At 35.0% G+C, this 17,472-nt stretch overlaps 1 protein-coding gene across 1 annotated transcript in view; it reads left to right on the forward strand.

Moving 5' to 3' along the window:
- The first annotated feature begins 404 nt into the window (after positions 1-404).
- The window catches only part of LOC128920086 (uncharacterized), a 143,526-nt gene continuing 126,458 nt past the window's right edge, over positions 405-17,472 (forward strand). The window contains exon 1 of the mRNA XM_054226471.1: positions 405-557. The gene's annotated coding sequence lies outside the window, so the exon portion shown is untranslated. The remainder of the gene's footprint in view (positions 558-17,472) is intronic.

Genomic DNA, 17,472 nt, shown 5'->3' on the forward strand with positions numbered 1-17,472 from the left:
TATATTTACTTAATAATAATGACTAATAATGTATGTATGTATCACACATTTAAAATTTGTATTTATAACAAAATAATAATTTAATAAATTGTTCCTTCATTACAGATATGAAATAGTGAAGTGTTTGTGTTAAAAAAATGAAGAAAAAATGTGAAAAGTGTTTAAAAAATTTGTGCAAATTGTCTGATGTGCAATATCCATTTATATTTAAATTTAAAGATATATATATAAAGTGCCTTTATTAAAAAATTTAGATAAAACATAAAGTAAAAAAAAAAATAAATAAATAAAAATTAGTGTAATGTAAAAAATGTATAGCCATAGAGCGCGGTTTTCAATATTTTTAATATATTTTTTGAGGGAAACTATAATAATAATAATGGTTTTTTCTAATATTTTTTTCTCGTAATATATTTTGTCGGTGTTATTGCTTAAAAAAGTGGTATAACTGAGTGAGCAGTGTTGAAGAAGTGCAAAGTGTATAAAAATATATGTTTCTATTATTATTATTTTCTTAAAATTGAGGCGAAAATTCGTAATATGTGGTCGCATGCCAGGTGAGTGCTTTCTTGAGAACTAAATATTTATAGATATTCGTGTTAAAAAATTATTTTTACTCATCTATTAAGAAATTTATGTATTTTGTTTTACCTTTACTAGTTTAAAATTGGTTACTCTTCGAACTAGTTGCTTTAAATAATGGTCAATAATTTTGATAAGCTTTCCGCATTTAAAACATCTGATGACTTCCTTTACTTACTCAAACTTGTCCTTTTTCTAAAATTTATTTCAACCAAACTTCTATACGGACTCAACCTCAACCTCAAAATCAGCATTGACACGCCTTGTTTATCTCAAAGCAATTAGTTATATCTTAAGCTGTATATGTATAATTTAAAATCGCCACTGTTGATTTGTGGCAAATACATGCCTACTAATTTGATTCTCCTTGCCTTTTGACTACTCAATTAAAGCGTATAATTTTAAAGCTACCTCCCCTGAAGGTCAAATTTTATTTTTAGCAGCTACGGATTATATATTTTTATTGCAACAAAAAATTTCCGCTTTAAACAATTATGCCAATCAATTTGGTCATTTCGCGCTCATGCCATCACAATTCACAGCTCTTATGAGTACGACGTTGGAGTTGTTTAAGCACACACATTGACACAATAACTCATAATAATACACATAAATTCTTAATTAAACAAAATTATGCACGCCTATTGAAGGAATTAAATGAAAAATGCCATTGTAATTGCTGGTAGCGTGCTGAAAGAAGCGTCTCTAAAGCGCGTGAGCTATGAAGCGCAGCTATAAAATTTACAACAACAAAAAATCTCACGTAAAATCGCACCTTTGATGGCATGGGTTACAACAACAACAATAGTTGTAATTATATGAATGATAAAAAAATCGGAATAGGTATCAGTCCCTGTAGGAAAAATGTATAGATTGGCTTTGCAATAAATTTAAAGAATTATTATTTTTCTTAATGATTGTGAAAATTATGAACTAGTTGTCAACTAGTTACTTTCGGAGCAGTTCGTGTTTTTTGGTTTTGGGGTTTAAAATCGCGTGAAAAAAAATTAATTTTAGCATCACCTATTGATTTTTTTTATAAAATTATGAGGTTAAAAATTGTCTAGACCCTAAAGAGGTTAAAATAAAGGTCCGGGTGTTATCATGAAATCACAAATATTTTATAGCTTGTTATTGCAGCACTTTACTAGGCTTCCAAAACTACGAACGCCACACTTTTATGTTCCTACAGGGTCTAACTAATAAAGAAGACACATAACAACAGGTGAGAACTATAAACTTTGACGCGCCACAAGAAGGTCGTTTCGATTGAGCTGCTGCGCGCTACACACGTCAATATGCGTGAGATTTTGAGGAACTTACACGCAAACACGCAGACTTCTGAAATATTCAAAATCTTTTCCCTCCATTTTCCCTTCCACTTCAACAACGCACCGCGGCGCATTCAACACGGTGATATAAAAATATTTAATTGCCATTTTTTGCCATTGTCTTTGGAAATTAAAGCATATGCCGTAGCAACGCCTTCATGCTAATGACAGCAGCGGACCACACAATCCGTCAATGTGGTGAACGCGTGCGACTGGCAGCCACATGCAGAGGTGTGTCGGCGCTGTCTGTCCACCTGCAAAAACGCCTTTTTTTTAAATAACCGAATTAATTCTTTTGAGACTGACTGCAGCCTGTCAGCAGCAAGTGATTTTCGATTAAGATTTTCTTTTGTTTTTGCTTGTAATTTTAAATTTAAATATGCCATGCGTGGTAAGAAGCCGCTGATTAATTTCGTTGTATTTTTCTTCATTTTTTGGTTTTTGTATTTATTTTATTCACCCACATCGCTTACTTCTGCTTCTGTGGCCAGCGGTAGCTGAGCGACTGATATTGACCGACTCTCATTTGTATTTGCGATTGTTGCCACTGCCTTATTTGTAATGTTGCTCGGATTGTGGGCAGTAGAAGTCTGATTTTGGTGTTGTTGTTGTCTGCGTTGTATATGCAACCGTGACACGATTGAGTGCAATTTTCTACGGCTCATTTTTTAAAGACTTAATTTCAAACGGAAATTTCATAATTTGCTTATTTTATTGAATGCATGTAAATTGGAGTTTTATGAATACCGATGTCAAATTTTGATCATATTTTGATCATATTTTTTATTCGTTATGACATAATGTTAGAGTGTTGATAATGGTTCTAATAGGAAGGAACTTCATTGAAGTTCGGTAGTTGTTTCATATGAGATAAGAATATACCTAAATCTATTCACATAATGAACCTACGAAATATCATCAGTTCTGTCTATCAATCTCAACTAGATTATGATAAATATGAATACTCTCCATTTTCAATTAACATGATAAACGTATGGGCCTAGAAAACTTGTAAAGGTTAATGGAATAATTTTCATGCAAAAACACGCTCTGTAAGACGAATGAGGACCTATATTCCACCTTGGAACTAGGGGAAAAAATATAAGACGTATTTAATATTGGTTGGAAAATTATCGAACGATATCAACCGCCCTGAGTACCTTAAAATATACATATTTTTTGAGGCCCTTCGTTTTTAGAGACTTAATTTCTGCAAAGAATTCTTATAGAACTGATTTCAAAAATTATAATATTAAATATGTCAGATTATTGGTATTATCTGTATAAATTGGGTTTGATGAGATTGGTTTGCCATAACTTAAAGAAATTTGGATAGTTGCCTAGAGTATTACTCCTTAAGCATACGTAATACACTCAGTATTTACAGACCAGAACTCAGACGAAAACATGAACTTAAACAGTGACGGTACTATGAGATTAATACTGAACGAAAGAGGTAAATATGCTAACACATTTGCTAAGCTTTCTTGAAAATGTTACCTGTTGCATGTTTATAATCAAGATTCCGATAATTGGTCTCCATAATGTAACTAAAATCATTAGTGAATGTACATCATGTGAGAATTTTTTCGTTTTGAGTTCTCTCATAGAAGGTATGTTTGGTATGTACGGAGCCTCTCCTTCACCATAGATCCAACATCGAATTTACGCCTTTATATGGCCGCTGTGGACTATTTCACAAGGACCCACCCACTTCCGTCCTTGTCGCGTCCATAGCAGTTCTTGGATGGAGGTTATGATAGCCTTTAGTCTTATGAGAACCTCAATCCGCTGGATTGAGGCACCTTCATAATTAAAGGTTCGGGCATTCCAGACGCATGTCCTCAAATCGTGATCCTTAAAACACTTGTAGTGGTCGTCATCAAAATGGGTGTTTCTCATCCGGGGTTCTGTTTGATTTTTCATTTATGTGGTTTTTATGTGGCGGGTCCCAAACCCTACGCACAGTCGCAGAAGTAGGCTTGGACTTCTCACTTTAGCCCGCCTCCATACGGATGCTGTTGGATACCTAGAAGTTACTTGGTCTATGTCGTGAGCTGCTTGAGTCATATGCAAAATAATTGTTCCTGGCAACTCCCAAGTGAATGGCAGCCAGAAACTTTTCTCACTTGCATGAACTTCTACACATGATCCCAACGTCCTCAATAATGCTGAATACAGAGTGGACGAAAGAGAATTACAGACATGAAGGAAGAAACGATATCAGCTGCACTGCGTATCATGAGATAATAATATTCTATAATAATAGGACTAAAACTAATATTGCTGCAGTAGACATACATATCTGATCTAGTAGTTTCTTGACATACACATATTTGTGGAATATCTGTATATAAAGGGTGCTTTTTAAAACATTCTCAACATTGAACAATTTTGACATTTACTAAGTGATTTATTTAATTGAAGTTTTTAATTCAATGCAATTTTAACTAAGGATCCCGTCATACCTGAACGCTAGATTGACGGACATAATGTTTCATCGCAAATGGTTACTGGCTTCAAAAAAATGGACATTAAATTCAAAAAGTGACATCGAATGACTGCCTAAAAGTCTAAATTTTACTCCCTTTGACATATTTTTTTGAGATTTTTTGAACAGCGATATGTACGCCAGTAGTTTTCGGATCATCGAAGAGTTCAAGGTAAACTTTCATTAACGTAGCTATAATGCTCTCAGATGGTTGAAAAAAAATGGAAAATACATAAAGAACAGCTCAGACGACCCCTTGATTGTTTTTATATTCAAGGCATGGGTGCTAGTACCAAAATTAATAAAAATATATCAGATTTTTTTTGAAGTTATTCAAATTTTACATACCGACAGATGTCGCGCTCTCTGAAGATGTGTATATTTAAACAACAGAGCTTTTGGAACTTTATATAAAACAAACAAATTTATAATTTTTCTTTGCGAGAGTCTTGTTTACCTTTCCTAACCTCATTTTTCAACTTTTTGTTCTCAACTTTTTTTATTTTTCCAACTTATTATTAACAATTGTCTAATTCTCATCATGCAAACGTTCACTACGTGTCGCTATGCAGACATTTTCTCAAATAATAATTTTCAAAAAACCTCAAATATAATTATTTTTATAATTGCATAGTTTTATTATATCAAGCGAGAGCACGGAATTTGGGTGAAAAAATATTTTGTTTTTTTTGTTGCTTTGCTATGAAAATAACTCAAAATTGCATGTGAAACCCAAAGCGCGGTGCGCGGACAACCACAAAACAGCGCAACGGAAAATAAGTGCATAAATAAATAATCATGTGTGTGAGAACAATGAAAGCGCGCTGCGGAAATTTCGGTTTCAATTACGAATGCAACAAATAAATATTATATTTATTTTCGTTTTTCTAGTTGTAGTTGTTAGCTGCTATTCATACATATATATGTATATAATAAATAAATGTTTGAATATTTAATTTCAAACTCCAGCAATAGTTGTTAGGCACCACTGACCAAGAGCGAGATCCCTACGCTAAAAAGCGCCATGCGCAGAGTTGCCACTTCCGTAGGTGCCAGAGGTATATATGTATGTTTAGTAGTTGATTGCTTGCATTTGCATAAAAATGTTGCTGCATTTTGTACAGCTTTCAATGCCACATGCCAGCTAGTGGGTCCAACAATCGCAGCAATGCAGAATATTAACTTTAATTTGTATTAGATTTCCAAATGACCCGCTTCCGGATTTACACACACACACATACACACATTCATCTGCATAATATATACAACAACTATATGTTGTTGTAGAAAAATCAACGCTTGCATGTCGCACACCGGCAATGAGGGCTACACCAGCGCAGCCCTTTTTCGTTGCCACCAGCAACAGCTACAGCAACTCATTAAAAATTATGCCGCAGCAATGTCGTTGGCAGCGCAAAGCGGGTGTACTTGTGCGTGCGCATGCGCATCTGCCACTCAATTGATGCGCCAGCACTCGCACATTGTGATTTTCTTTTGTTCGGTGCACGGGAGCACGTTAATGATGCTGCCGATACTTGTACATATGTATGTCTATATGTGTGTGTTTACCCCAACTCCAGTTGATAATAAACTTCCGGTTGCGGCCTTTGGTTTTGCCTTCACTCGCGTTTTTCCCCCACTTTTCATTTCATGTCACAGCGATTCTAATGTGCAGCGCTATTGTTGCTGCTATTGTTGTTGTTGTTGTCTGCATGGCTGAGTGGCAAAAGTTGTCATGCGCTGTGTGCATGCGGTAATTTTTATGCCCCCCTCGCGATTGACAGGAAGTTTGCGGCAGGTTGTTTAGTTAGTTAGTCGCGCTTAGGTTGTATGCATTTATTGAAATTGGGGTCATATGCACCGGATTTGGTTGACAGGTGAAAATCGAAAATAATTGGTGGCATATCGACCTCGTTGGGGTATGGTCGGCGGGCGCTAGTTGAAATTGCGGTGGACTTGAAATATGTTTATATTGAAATAGAAAATTTAAAAAATTGTTTTTTTATTTCATTATTGGAAATATAAAATTGTAAGCAGATTTCATTTATAATTTTTTTTTTTTTTTAACTTTGCACTTTTTCTCCTTTCGATAAATCTCGTTCTCTCTTAAACTATCCCCCTCTCTCTTTACCCTTTCTCTATCAGTCGTTCTCTATCTCAATCTGTGTCTTTCGATCTCTTTCTAATTTTTCTATCACTATTTCTCTCTCTCTTTCTCCTTTCTCTATCCCTCTCTTCCTCTATAACCTATCTATTTTTCCCTTCCGCTTTTTCTCTTAATTGCAGCATCTAACGATTTTCGTGTCTCTTAGAACTCAATATCCCGGGAGATTTTTACTATATCCTTCATTTTATTTTTAGATTTAGTAAAAACCAGTCATATGTGTATCTGATATTGCTCTCTATTAGAGTTCTACGGTTTTTATGAATTATCTTCTAGAATTAAAAGCTTAGACATAAATCAATGACTGGTTTCGTTCTTAATACTTGACACTGGACCTCGACATAGAATTTATACAAAATTTATTGAATCTTAAACACATGGGTCACTAGTTACTCAGATACAATTATGATGCAGATATTGGAAGATATAAATTTCTTCAAACCGAGACACCCGGACCCTTCTGACACTCATTTGGTATGGTCCAATCGAAATAGTTTGTCTCTAGGGTTTGATGTTTTAAATATTAATTTTAGAATAATGTTGCATAAAATAAATGATAAGATTCGATCCTATTCTATTTTAGGCTTACAGGAATTCCCAGGCTTTTCCAAGGACGACCTTAATTTTAATTATTTTATTAATAGAACTTCACAAAACAATCCTCATCTAGTTTAGGAAAAGTCCAAAAAGTGTTGTACGGAAGTAAATCTGAAATCGTTGCGGAAGGATCGACACCACACAATGATCGACTGAGGTTGGTTCGGTCTTATATGAAAAGATGCGAATGATGTCGAAATCTGAAATCCGTACGGAAAGATAGACACGACACGATGATCGAGTTAAGTTGCGTTCTTCTGATATGAGAAGATGCAAATGATGTCTAAAATGATCCATTATTTCTTTGGTATGCAGATCGTACGAGTACATCAGCATAGAGTAGTCTCTTTGAGTACATTTAAAAAAATTACTGATCTGGAAATTTTGGCAAATGTCTTCAGTATCAAGTTTTCATGTCTTGCTACAAAATATTGTATGATCTTCGCAATCTTGGGCATTCAGGTGGATGCAAAGTTACGAAACGATCCAAATATATCCTAATTTTAGTAAAAAGGGGTTGTCGAAGTGCTTACACACTTACTTGCTTACAATTATGATTCTACTAAAACGTCACGATATTGTTTTGAAGATAGCTTTTCATGAAACCACAATCTAATTGAATGAAATCGATCCATTCATATGAGGCCCCAATGCCCTCAGCTACCACACATAAGTTCTAAATTTCAAAATCTCTAATGATTCCGAAGCAATAAATTATTTTGTCGTTAGTAACATGCGATTTTATATACATACAGATGTCTACATATGTTTGAACATGCTCATATGCGAGCTCCTTGATCTCTATTTCACTCAGCAGTAAAGCCCACTAACCCCAAACTTGACATGTTAATTAAGCGCAACACCCGCGAGCTCAACCCACATGCAAGTATATACAGATTTATATGTTTCTATAGTAAAGGAGAGGTAAATAAAATCAAATAACACAAATCTGCAAGAATATCAATACCCAAAGCTACTTATTTCAACGGTCAGTTTGTGGTGTGAACTCGTAACTCACTGCAGCGTTGCCAAAGATGCCGACAGCGTTCATTAATCTTGCTTTAACGCATTAAGAACGCAAAGAGCGCGCTGGTACTCGACCAATTGGTGGATTGTACTCTGTATGTTATTGTTGTACGTGTTGTTGGCATACCTTCTATGAGTGTACGCCTGCAATGCGCTACTGTGGGGAACGCGTAGAACACACAATTTTATTGCATTCGCTTAAACAACCGATTTCCGTTCTTGCTCGCCGGCGTTGCGAGTTGCGCGATCCGCGTCTCGTGATGGTGGAGTTGAGCACGCATTCGCTGGCATTTTCGCGGCTGCTACTGCTACTGCTACCTAACTATTTATTACTCCATCAAGCGGGTATCTACTTATCTGCGTCATTACGAACTATTTACCAGCTACTAGCATTTTGATACCTCTATCAACAAATTTACGCGTAGCCTCGTTGTTTTGCTGCAGTTCGATTTTACGCTACATGCTGGAACCCTTTTGGTGCTCTTCTTCTTACTTTTCTTTTAATTTTTATTTTTTTATTTTTTGTGTTTAGAAATCTGAGCTCTACACTTCTTATTAGTTAGTTTACTCTTCCTTTCAATTTCTAATGTTGCATTTATTGTCTCAAGCACACTCTCATTAAATGCAATGTTGAATTGATCGTTCTTCGCTTTGAGATTCATTATTTACAATTTAACGCAAGTGTCTAACGAGATTGGATGGAGTACGCGCATCCGCTTTACGCTAGTGGGCGTTTTTTGTTGCTTCAAATGGCGTGTCTATCCATTAATACTGCCTAGGCCTGCCATTGAAGTTGTCAGACAGCGCTGGGGATATATCTTCACTCATTATATTGGTGGTACACGTGACCAAACTCATGCGGAGTCTTTGTAATTCAACTGTTATTTCCAGTCTTCCTTTTGAGTAAGAGTTCAAAATTATAGACAAAAATTAGAAGTTAGCTTCAAATGATGACAAAGCTTAAAATAAAGCCATATCTGTAGATATATGCTATTCTATAAGTGTGCTCTCATTGAACTGAAAAATTGTTAGGTTAAGAAACCTAATTTTAATAAATAACTGCAAATTGGGAATGAGTCGACTGAATTTCCGGTCAATAAAAAGTGAAAACCTCTGGGTTTGACCTCTTGAAGTCCCCCGAAAGTGTAATAATGATTTGAGAGTCACTTATAGAGGGATCTCGGAACGACTAAAAGTCTTACGTTCTTTACAAAATCTGGTATGGTGAGTAATGTTAGGATAAAGTAGACTTCTAAACTGTATTATTTTTTAAATTTTTAAATCAAGAGAGATACATAAATAAAATAGTTCCGAATAACGGTAAATCTCAGTATACTGTAGATGATTTATTTAGTTGGCTTTGAAACGATTGGCGAATGGTAAATAGTCTTACGTAAATTTGGAACATAAAAAGCGAAAATAATAGCTTTTATTTTATTATACAAGCCGGAAATTAGACCATTAAATGTGAGACTATATGTGTTTTGTTAGACTAGAATACTGATATCTTAACGAAAAGTTGGATAACATTTAGAACTGCCTGGGATGCCTTCAAACCATGAACGAACAAATATTATCTTAACTATACTGCTTAAACTACCTATCTAGTGGGTTTTCAAACCATGACCAGAAATTACGAGGACTGAAAAGAGCTTACATTTAATAGTGCACAACCCTTCGTTAGAGTCCAATAAACTAAGGTTTGAGTATCGAAGTATATAACTAGATAGACATAAGATAAAGTACGTACTAACACTCTCGTGATTCTGTGTAAGGGCTCCATAAAAGAGCAAACCATAGTTTCCAAATTTGTCGAGATAATTCTCAGGTCCTTGGGCATAAGTTAATGAGAGAGTTCAAAAAATATTTTTGCCTTGTCTTTGCCAAAATTTTAAACTTACATATATCTAGTTCATATGCAATATGAATCTCATGAGAGCTACAGATGTATATATTTTTCTTTGAGAACGTTTATACAAGGTTTCGAGCGTCCTCAGGTTTTTTAAGTGGAATTCTTTTTTTTTAATTTGCTCTCTATATATTTTCATATGTATATCAAATATTTATATTTTATTTTTGCACTTGCTTTTCTCGCAGATTTGCTTCGTTTTCGCTAATATGCCAAACTGTAACGTTCAATAAACTTAGCTTTGACCTTAAGTTTGTTCAGTGAACTCATTTAAGTACTTCTTCTATTCTTTTCCACATAGTTTTCGTTTTCTTTTCGTATCACCACACTAAGTCTGCTGCCTTCATTAACACGTCATTCTAGTGATCAGCGATCTTTAAGACTCAATCGCTTGCACTAAATTGCTCCAACACCACTCTGAAGCTCTGAGTTTATCACTTGCCGCGGGTGTTTTATTGCCTCAAAGCGAATCAAAGCAATTTACGTAAATCTCAACTTACGTATACCATACCTAAATTTTTTGTTATGCCTGACCTAAAAGCCACTTTTGCGTAAGTAAAATTTGCAAAAGTCGTTTGGTGTTTGTAATGAAGTTTTCTAGGCTAAGCGTTTTTGCGTTAATTAAGCGCTTCTAAGCTTAGAACCAACATCTCATTTTGGCTCGATCATCAAACGCTTGGGTAAATATTTAATTTCCTGCTTACTGCTAATGTGTTATTAATGAAGCTTAATGCGATTTTGTACGAAAATTCACATTTAATGGGTGTCTGCAGTAGCCGCTTGCGCTATATTCATGCAGAACAAGCTTGTAGATTTATATACACCGATATTGTCATATTTAAGATACATGCGATCGATCTCTCTCTCTCTCGTTACTTATTCTTGGCAGCAATTCCCTTGCGGGTTGTGCGATTAATTTGCCAAAGGCATGTCAAAATGTTTAGCGTCGAGGCGTTGCTTACCATAAAGAAGTACAACATTATTTTCCAATTGAGTTGGAATTCACGCGCATTTCTTTCCTCTTTCTTGAATTTTAGTCGTCAAGCAAGTAGTCTGCCTTTCACCGGTGCTTAAATGAAGAGAAGCTGTTGAGATGCCTACTAAGATTAAGATCGAGAAGTTATTTCTTAACAGTAGAGCTTCTACTTGTATGAGCTGGAGAACAAAAAATTGTAATTAATATAAAACTAATGTGAAAATGTTAGTCGAAAAAACTGAAAATCGCTATGAGAACATTATTCCTCTTCAGAGCAATACTTATTTATTGCGTCAGAATTCTCAGGTTCTCTTTTTTTTTCGAAAGTCCTAAATACTCTTAAAGAGAGCGCCCGTGAGGATCCTTCTCAGGTTCTCTTTTTCTTTCGGAAGTCCCAAAGACTCGGAATGAGTAGGCCTGTGGGGATCTTTCTCTAATACTATTTACTGGGTCAGTATTTTCAGGTTCTCTTTTTCGTTCTGAAGTTGTCGGTTGCCTATTACAAAGTCAACCCCATTTCCAATTGTACCTTCCTTAAATATTATCCAAACTTTATTCAGTCATTCTTGGGAAGAATAGAGTCTACTTATTACCTCCAATCTCTTTATAGTTGATCGTCTTTTCTCCCAGCTTCACTGTACCGCTATGTTGACATCGCTTTTATTGAACTCATTTGTCGGTAATTTCTTGTCATTCTTGTCATTTCTATCGGCTTGTGGTTTTGTGTGCAAAGAATTTCCAATATTGGTATCTCTTCTGCAGAGGATGCAACATCTGTGTGGAAGCATACAGAGTCCGCAGCTGTGGTAAAGAACAGCAAAACGCGTTGCAATTTTGCCGACAAAGTGACAACAATTCGCCGTTGCAAGTACGCACAGGAAGTGCGACGGTAGCGTGGTTGTTGTGGCTTTTTGCTTCTGATGTTCGTTGAAAAGTATGACAAATTGTCGCTTAAGATCAATCGATTGGGAGCAAATTAATTCGCACACTGTAAACATTCACCGCTGCATTGAATACGTCTTTGGGATTTCTACATCTAAGCAATGAAGGTGTTCGAAGAGGTTCTTGAAATTTATATTATTACATGAGATATTTAAGTGGTTTCGGGAACTTTTTTGAAAATATAAAACTCAAAACTGTTTTTAAAGAATCATTCACTCGGAAGCTGGTTCTTTAGTTTGGTTTTATATTTCTTCCCAATTCCACAATGAAAAATAGTGTCGAGGGGTTTTGGTTCCAAAAAATTCTTGGTAATGGGTTTACAAATATATAATTTCCTAATAACAGTATTCAATTTAAGGATATTATTATATTTCCCAGAAGTATCTCTTACATACCCGAATGTCTCCTATACAATTCTCAAACTATCGGGAGGTTTAAAAGGTTAAAGTTTTCCTAGCTAAATATATTTGTGGAGATCCTTAAGTTAAACAAAGCTACGAAGAGAGACAGTATGAGAGAGAATGGAAAGAGAAAGCAAAATGCTTGTCGTCGAGAATATGTAATATATTGGGATGCTTTCCTCGGGAGGATCTACGAATCTAATCTGAGACGAGAACGAGTTCAATCAAAATAGAGAGTATATTGTAGAGAGAAAGAGATTGATAGAGTGAGCAATAGTATGAAATAGAGACAGTAAAATAATTTCTCATCGTCGTGAATATTTTAATAAAATGTAGGGTACTTATCTGAGAAAGATCTGACGAGAGTGTATGGTAGGGAGAAAATTAATGAAAGTGTTTAACAAAAACCATTGTAGAAAATGGAATGTTAGAAGATTATTATGAAGAGTGTTCTATAAAAGCTTGTTGAGGAGACACATAATGGTATGCAACAACTTTATGAGTCTAAAGCTGACGAAAAAAACAAAAAAAGCTTCTCGAGTCGTTGAAGCAAATAAAAGTAACTCGCAAGAATAAATATTTTAAATCTTTTCCACATTCAATGCTCTCCGAAGGAAATTCACTCGTCTATATTCATATGCGAGCAGCTTACGAAGCTTTCATTCATAAATTGAATTGCATTCAATCACTTATGCATATGCCTTCAATGTAGCAAGTGCAAGCTATAATTTCATTCACACCACAGCGTTGCAACCGTATCATCAGCCATTCACCGGAGTCGTCGTTGGCAGAGAGCAACCTTTCATTCAACGCCAGCACTCGATTGATGCTCGCATGCGTGTGAAGTGATATTTTTATTGGTATTGTCTTATCAATTTACGAGCTTATTGTTGCTGTTGTTGTTACAGTTGAAGAGCAGCTATTGTATGCTTTTTGTGAAACAGTTCTTCTTCTAGGCTTTTCAGGGCGCTCCACCTCTTTGTGGTATTGATTACTTCCTCTTTTTGTAAGAAGGAATATTTTTTGTGCTACTTCTTCCTCTACTCACATGCATATATATGTTTATATGTATATACCCAGTTATATAGTCGACTGCAGCTCATCACCAGTCCATTGTTGCTTTTGTTTGTCACCTCTTTCAGGCAGATTTTTTACACTTTCCAATTCAACGCATTGTCTTATCTGCCATTCGCTAACAATTTTTTCATTTTCATGTACGAGTATGTGGGCTACGTGTGTGTTAGAAGATCCGGTATCGATGTCACGACACTTGGTGGTTACATCCACGCCACAGCACCACTCAATCAATTGTGGTTCGCATGCGAGCGTTGGTTGCCTCATCGGATCATTGAGTGCTTACTGTCTTAGTACACCGGCGGGAGGGTGAGGGGGTCGCTGAATGCTGCTTCACTTGATCGGTCGGTCATCCTTGGTTGGTCACACCTCATTCAATTGGACGCACTCAATTGTGACTGCTTGTGTTGGTGAATTGTGGTGGTTGGTAATGATGGTGAAGGTGTCTGTCGAAGCGGACGGTGGTCATGATATGGAGATATATATATTTATATACTCATATGTCTTTAGTTTAGCCATTTTCCTTTCACTGTTTATCAGCCTACCCACACGAGTCTTGCTTTGCTCGGCCGACAATCTCTTTAATAAAATAAAATAAAGATGTTGCTTTTGTTATTTTTGTAATTTAATTTAAAAGTACGTTGGTTTGGCGATGAATTCATTCCCATGGTTTCTGTGCTTACGTATGTTTGAACAGGGTGGTCCTAAGTCTAGAACAGAGAGAGATAGAGTCCATACTTGATAAAATAGAAAGCCAATATTGATTCTTATGTAGAGGTACACTAAAAGAAACCAAGGTACAGATGAATACAGAATTGCAGCAGAAACAAAGATAAAGATATGGGTTAAGTTAGAGATGTTCCCACGATAGTCCATTCTATTTAGAGATAGAGACAGAGAGAGAAATAGAGATAGAGATAGAGATAGAGAGAGAGATAGAGATTGATATTAATATTGATATTGATATTGATATTGATATTGATATTGAGATTGAGATTGATATTGATATTGATATTGATATTGATATTGATATTGATATTGATATTGATATTGATATTGATATTGATATTGATATTGATATTGATATTGATATTCATATTGATATTGATATTGATATTGATATTGATATTGATATTGATATTGATATTGATATTGATATTGATATTGATATTGATATTGATATTGATATTGATATTGATATTGAGATTGAGATTGAGATTGAGATTGAGATATTGGGATTGAGATTGAGATTGAGATTGAGATTGAGATATTGGGATTGAGATTGAGATTAATATAGAGATAGGGAGAGATAGGGATAGAGATGGAGATGTAGATAGATACAGCAAAGTGAAATAAAATTTTTGATACCTTATACCCAAAGGTGAATCAGTTTACGAACCACCTTTTGAATAAGTTCGAAATACAACAAAATTTCCGGCACTCTTAGTTTGTTATGCTTCATTCTTACTAGTATTTATTTATTTAAATGTGTCGACGTAAATTTTTCAATCATGTTTTTTGTATTCGGAGCTTTCGTGTGATCATTATTTTCTATTTTGTTCATAATTCTTGCTTTTCCAAGTAATTTCTTTTGCTTTGTTATTATTTTATTAATATTTGCTCGTTGTGATTGCGGTGGTTTGTTTATCTTGCAAGCTTCTCTCACCTTTCGCTTTCATGCAACCGCCGGAAGGCAAGAAGCAAGGCGACGCTGCTAATAGTGTGGTCCAATGTCATTTACAAGTCTTCATTTTCTTCTTTTTCTATACCGCCAACATTGGCTTTGCGCTGTGATGTTGCGCCAGGCATCAATTTGGAATTTTCTCTCAAATCACCAACGCAGTGATTATTGTTATTCCTGTTTAGATTGTTTTGATTGGTGCTGTTGTTGTATGTCTTCTCATACGCATTGCGTGAATACTTAGCATTCCGCTTGCGGTTTACAGATTTTTCCTTTGGAATTGTTTTTCTTTTCTTTTATTTTTATTTCACCTAAATATATATGTACTTCTGTTGTTGCTTTTAGTTATTAATTGCGGTTAATGTTGTTGTTTTCGTGGTTGGTTTAGTATATCAGTGAGTGTTCTCAGGCTGTACCATAGTGATTCATGCGTACATACAATGTCTGAATGGTTTCTCTCGCGTACAATTTTGGTCATCTTGTAACTTTTGTGTTGAAAACAAATTGTTTAAGAAGTTCTTCACCAGACCACACACATAGCTTTTATAATAGTGTCATTAAAGAAGACGAAGGAGACTAAACTTACAGCTATTTGTATTACGGTTGAATTAGATTTTGACTGGGCTGTATGTAGACACAGTTTGTTAGAATACAACATCGTAACCGAGGTCTGAAAAAGCCATACAATCAATCTAAATAAAGTAGACACGCTTGGGTGGTCTCACAAGAGACTACTTTTAGTATGGAGAAGAGCAGAAAACAGGAAAGGATAGCGAAAATGACAAGAGAGTTACAACTAAAGAAAGCTCTTACAAATTAGTAGTCTAATACTTCCAGAATCAGATTTTTTTTACCTTCAAGCTGCGAATTTAATCACCTGAGAATCGCTGGAGTGATCCAAAAATCTAAGCTAAAGTTTCTTTCAACCTTTGGAATTCCAAATAATTTTTGATATTTATTCCCAGGCTGAATTACGAAATTAAAATTGTAAAAATCATTGAATTTTGTGTAGGGTTAATAAATCTTAGATTACACATAGAACGACTGGTTGATTCAAGGCTTTTCTGTTGTTCTGAGATCAAAATTCTGTCTATAGCTCTGATAAGAAAGTTCTGTCTGTAATTCTGATTAGGAAGTTCTTTCTATAGTTCTGAGAAAAAAGTTGTGTCTATAGTTCTGAGAACAAGGTTCTTTCTATAGTTCTGAGAAAAAAAGTTGTGTCTATAGTTCTGAGAACAAAGTTCTGTCTATAGTTCTGAGAACAAGGTTCTTTCTATAGTTCTGAGAAAAAAAGTTGTGTCTATAGTTCTGATTAGAAAGTTCTGTCTATAGTTCGGAGAACAAATTTCTGTCTATAGTTGTGAGAAAAAAGTTCTGTCTATAATTATGAGAACAAAGTTCTGTCTATAGTACTGATAAGAAAGTTCTGTCTATAGTTTTGAGAACAAAGTTCTGTCTATAGTTCTGATTAGAAAGTCCTGTCTATAGTTCTGAGAACAAAGTTCTGTCCATAGTTCTGGGAAAAAAGTTCTGTCAATAGTTCTTGGAATAAACTTCACAGTGGTTTTTGGTGTCAATACATCCTTAAACCCTATCGATTCTTCAAGTTTAGAGAGATGAATGTAACTTTTTATAGTTCAAACGGCTTCATTCATTTAAAAGGAAAACTTATGACCCATTAATTTTTGAGTATATTTCTTATCTAAACTCTCCAAATTACAATTTCCACTTAACCCACTTACACCGCAATCAATCAAAATCTTAAGAATTGAATAAGAAAAGTTACAACTTACATTAAAAAGCTCATTCAAAATTCATAATTTCTGAAAAATATTAAGCGTTAAATTGGACAATTAACAGAAAACTCAAATAAATTTTATTAAAGCGCACAATACAACAATACAGCAACAGCGAAGTGTCATTTGATAGAGAAACCAAACGCGCTGCACTTTTGTGGTAAAGTTAATTAAATAAAAATGTTTTGCCACTTGTGAGCCAAAACAGAAATAAAACAGAAATAAAAAAGAGCATAGTTGCAGCATCAAAAAAATGTCTAAAAAAACTACTGTGCAACAGTAGCAACAACAACTTATGTTTATACACATGTTGCGCCTGTCTGTTCTGTATAAAAACACTATAATTAAGCGGAAAATTTATTGCACCAAACTGTGGCGCATAAAAAATTTAGTTCTCCACCCAAAAACAAGCTCCAAAATAAAGCAGAAGCTGGCCGCTTGCGCTATTTTCACGCTCCCACCCAATTTACTTATATGCTTGTGTTTGTTTGTCTGCAGTTAT

The sequence above is a fragment of the Zeugodacus cucurbitae genome, chromosome 3 (genome assembly GCF_028554725.1).
Source record: "Zeugodacus cucurbitae isolate PBARC_wt_2022May chromosome 3, idZeuCucr1.2, whole genome shotgun sequence".
Classification (NCBI taxonomy): Eukaryota; Metazoa; Arthropoda; class Insecta; order Diptera; family Tephritidae; genus Zeugodacus; species Zeugodacus cucurbitae.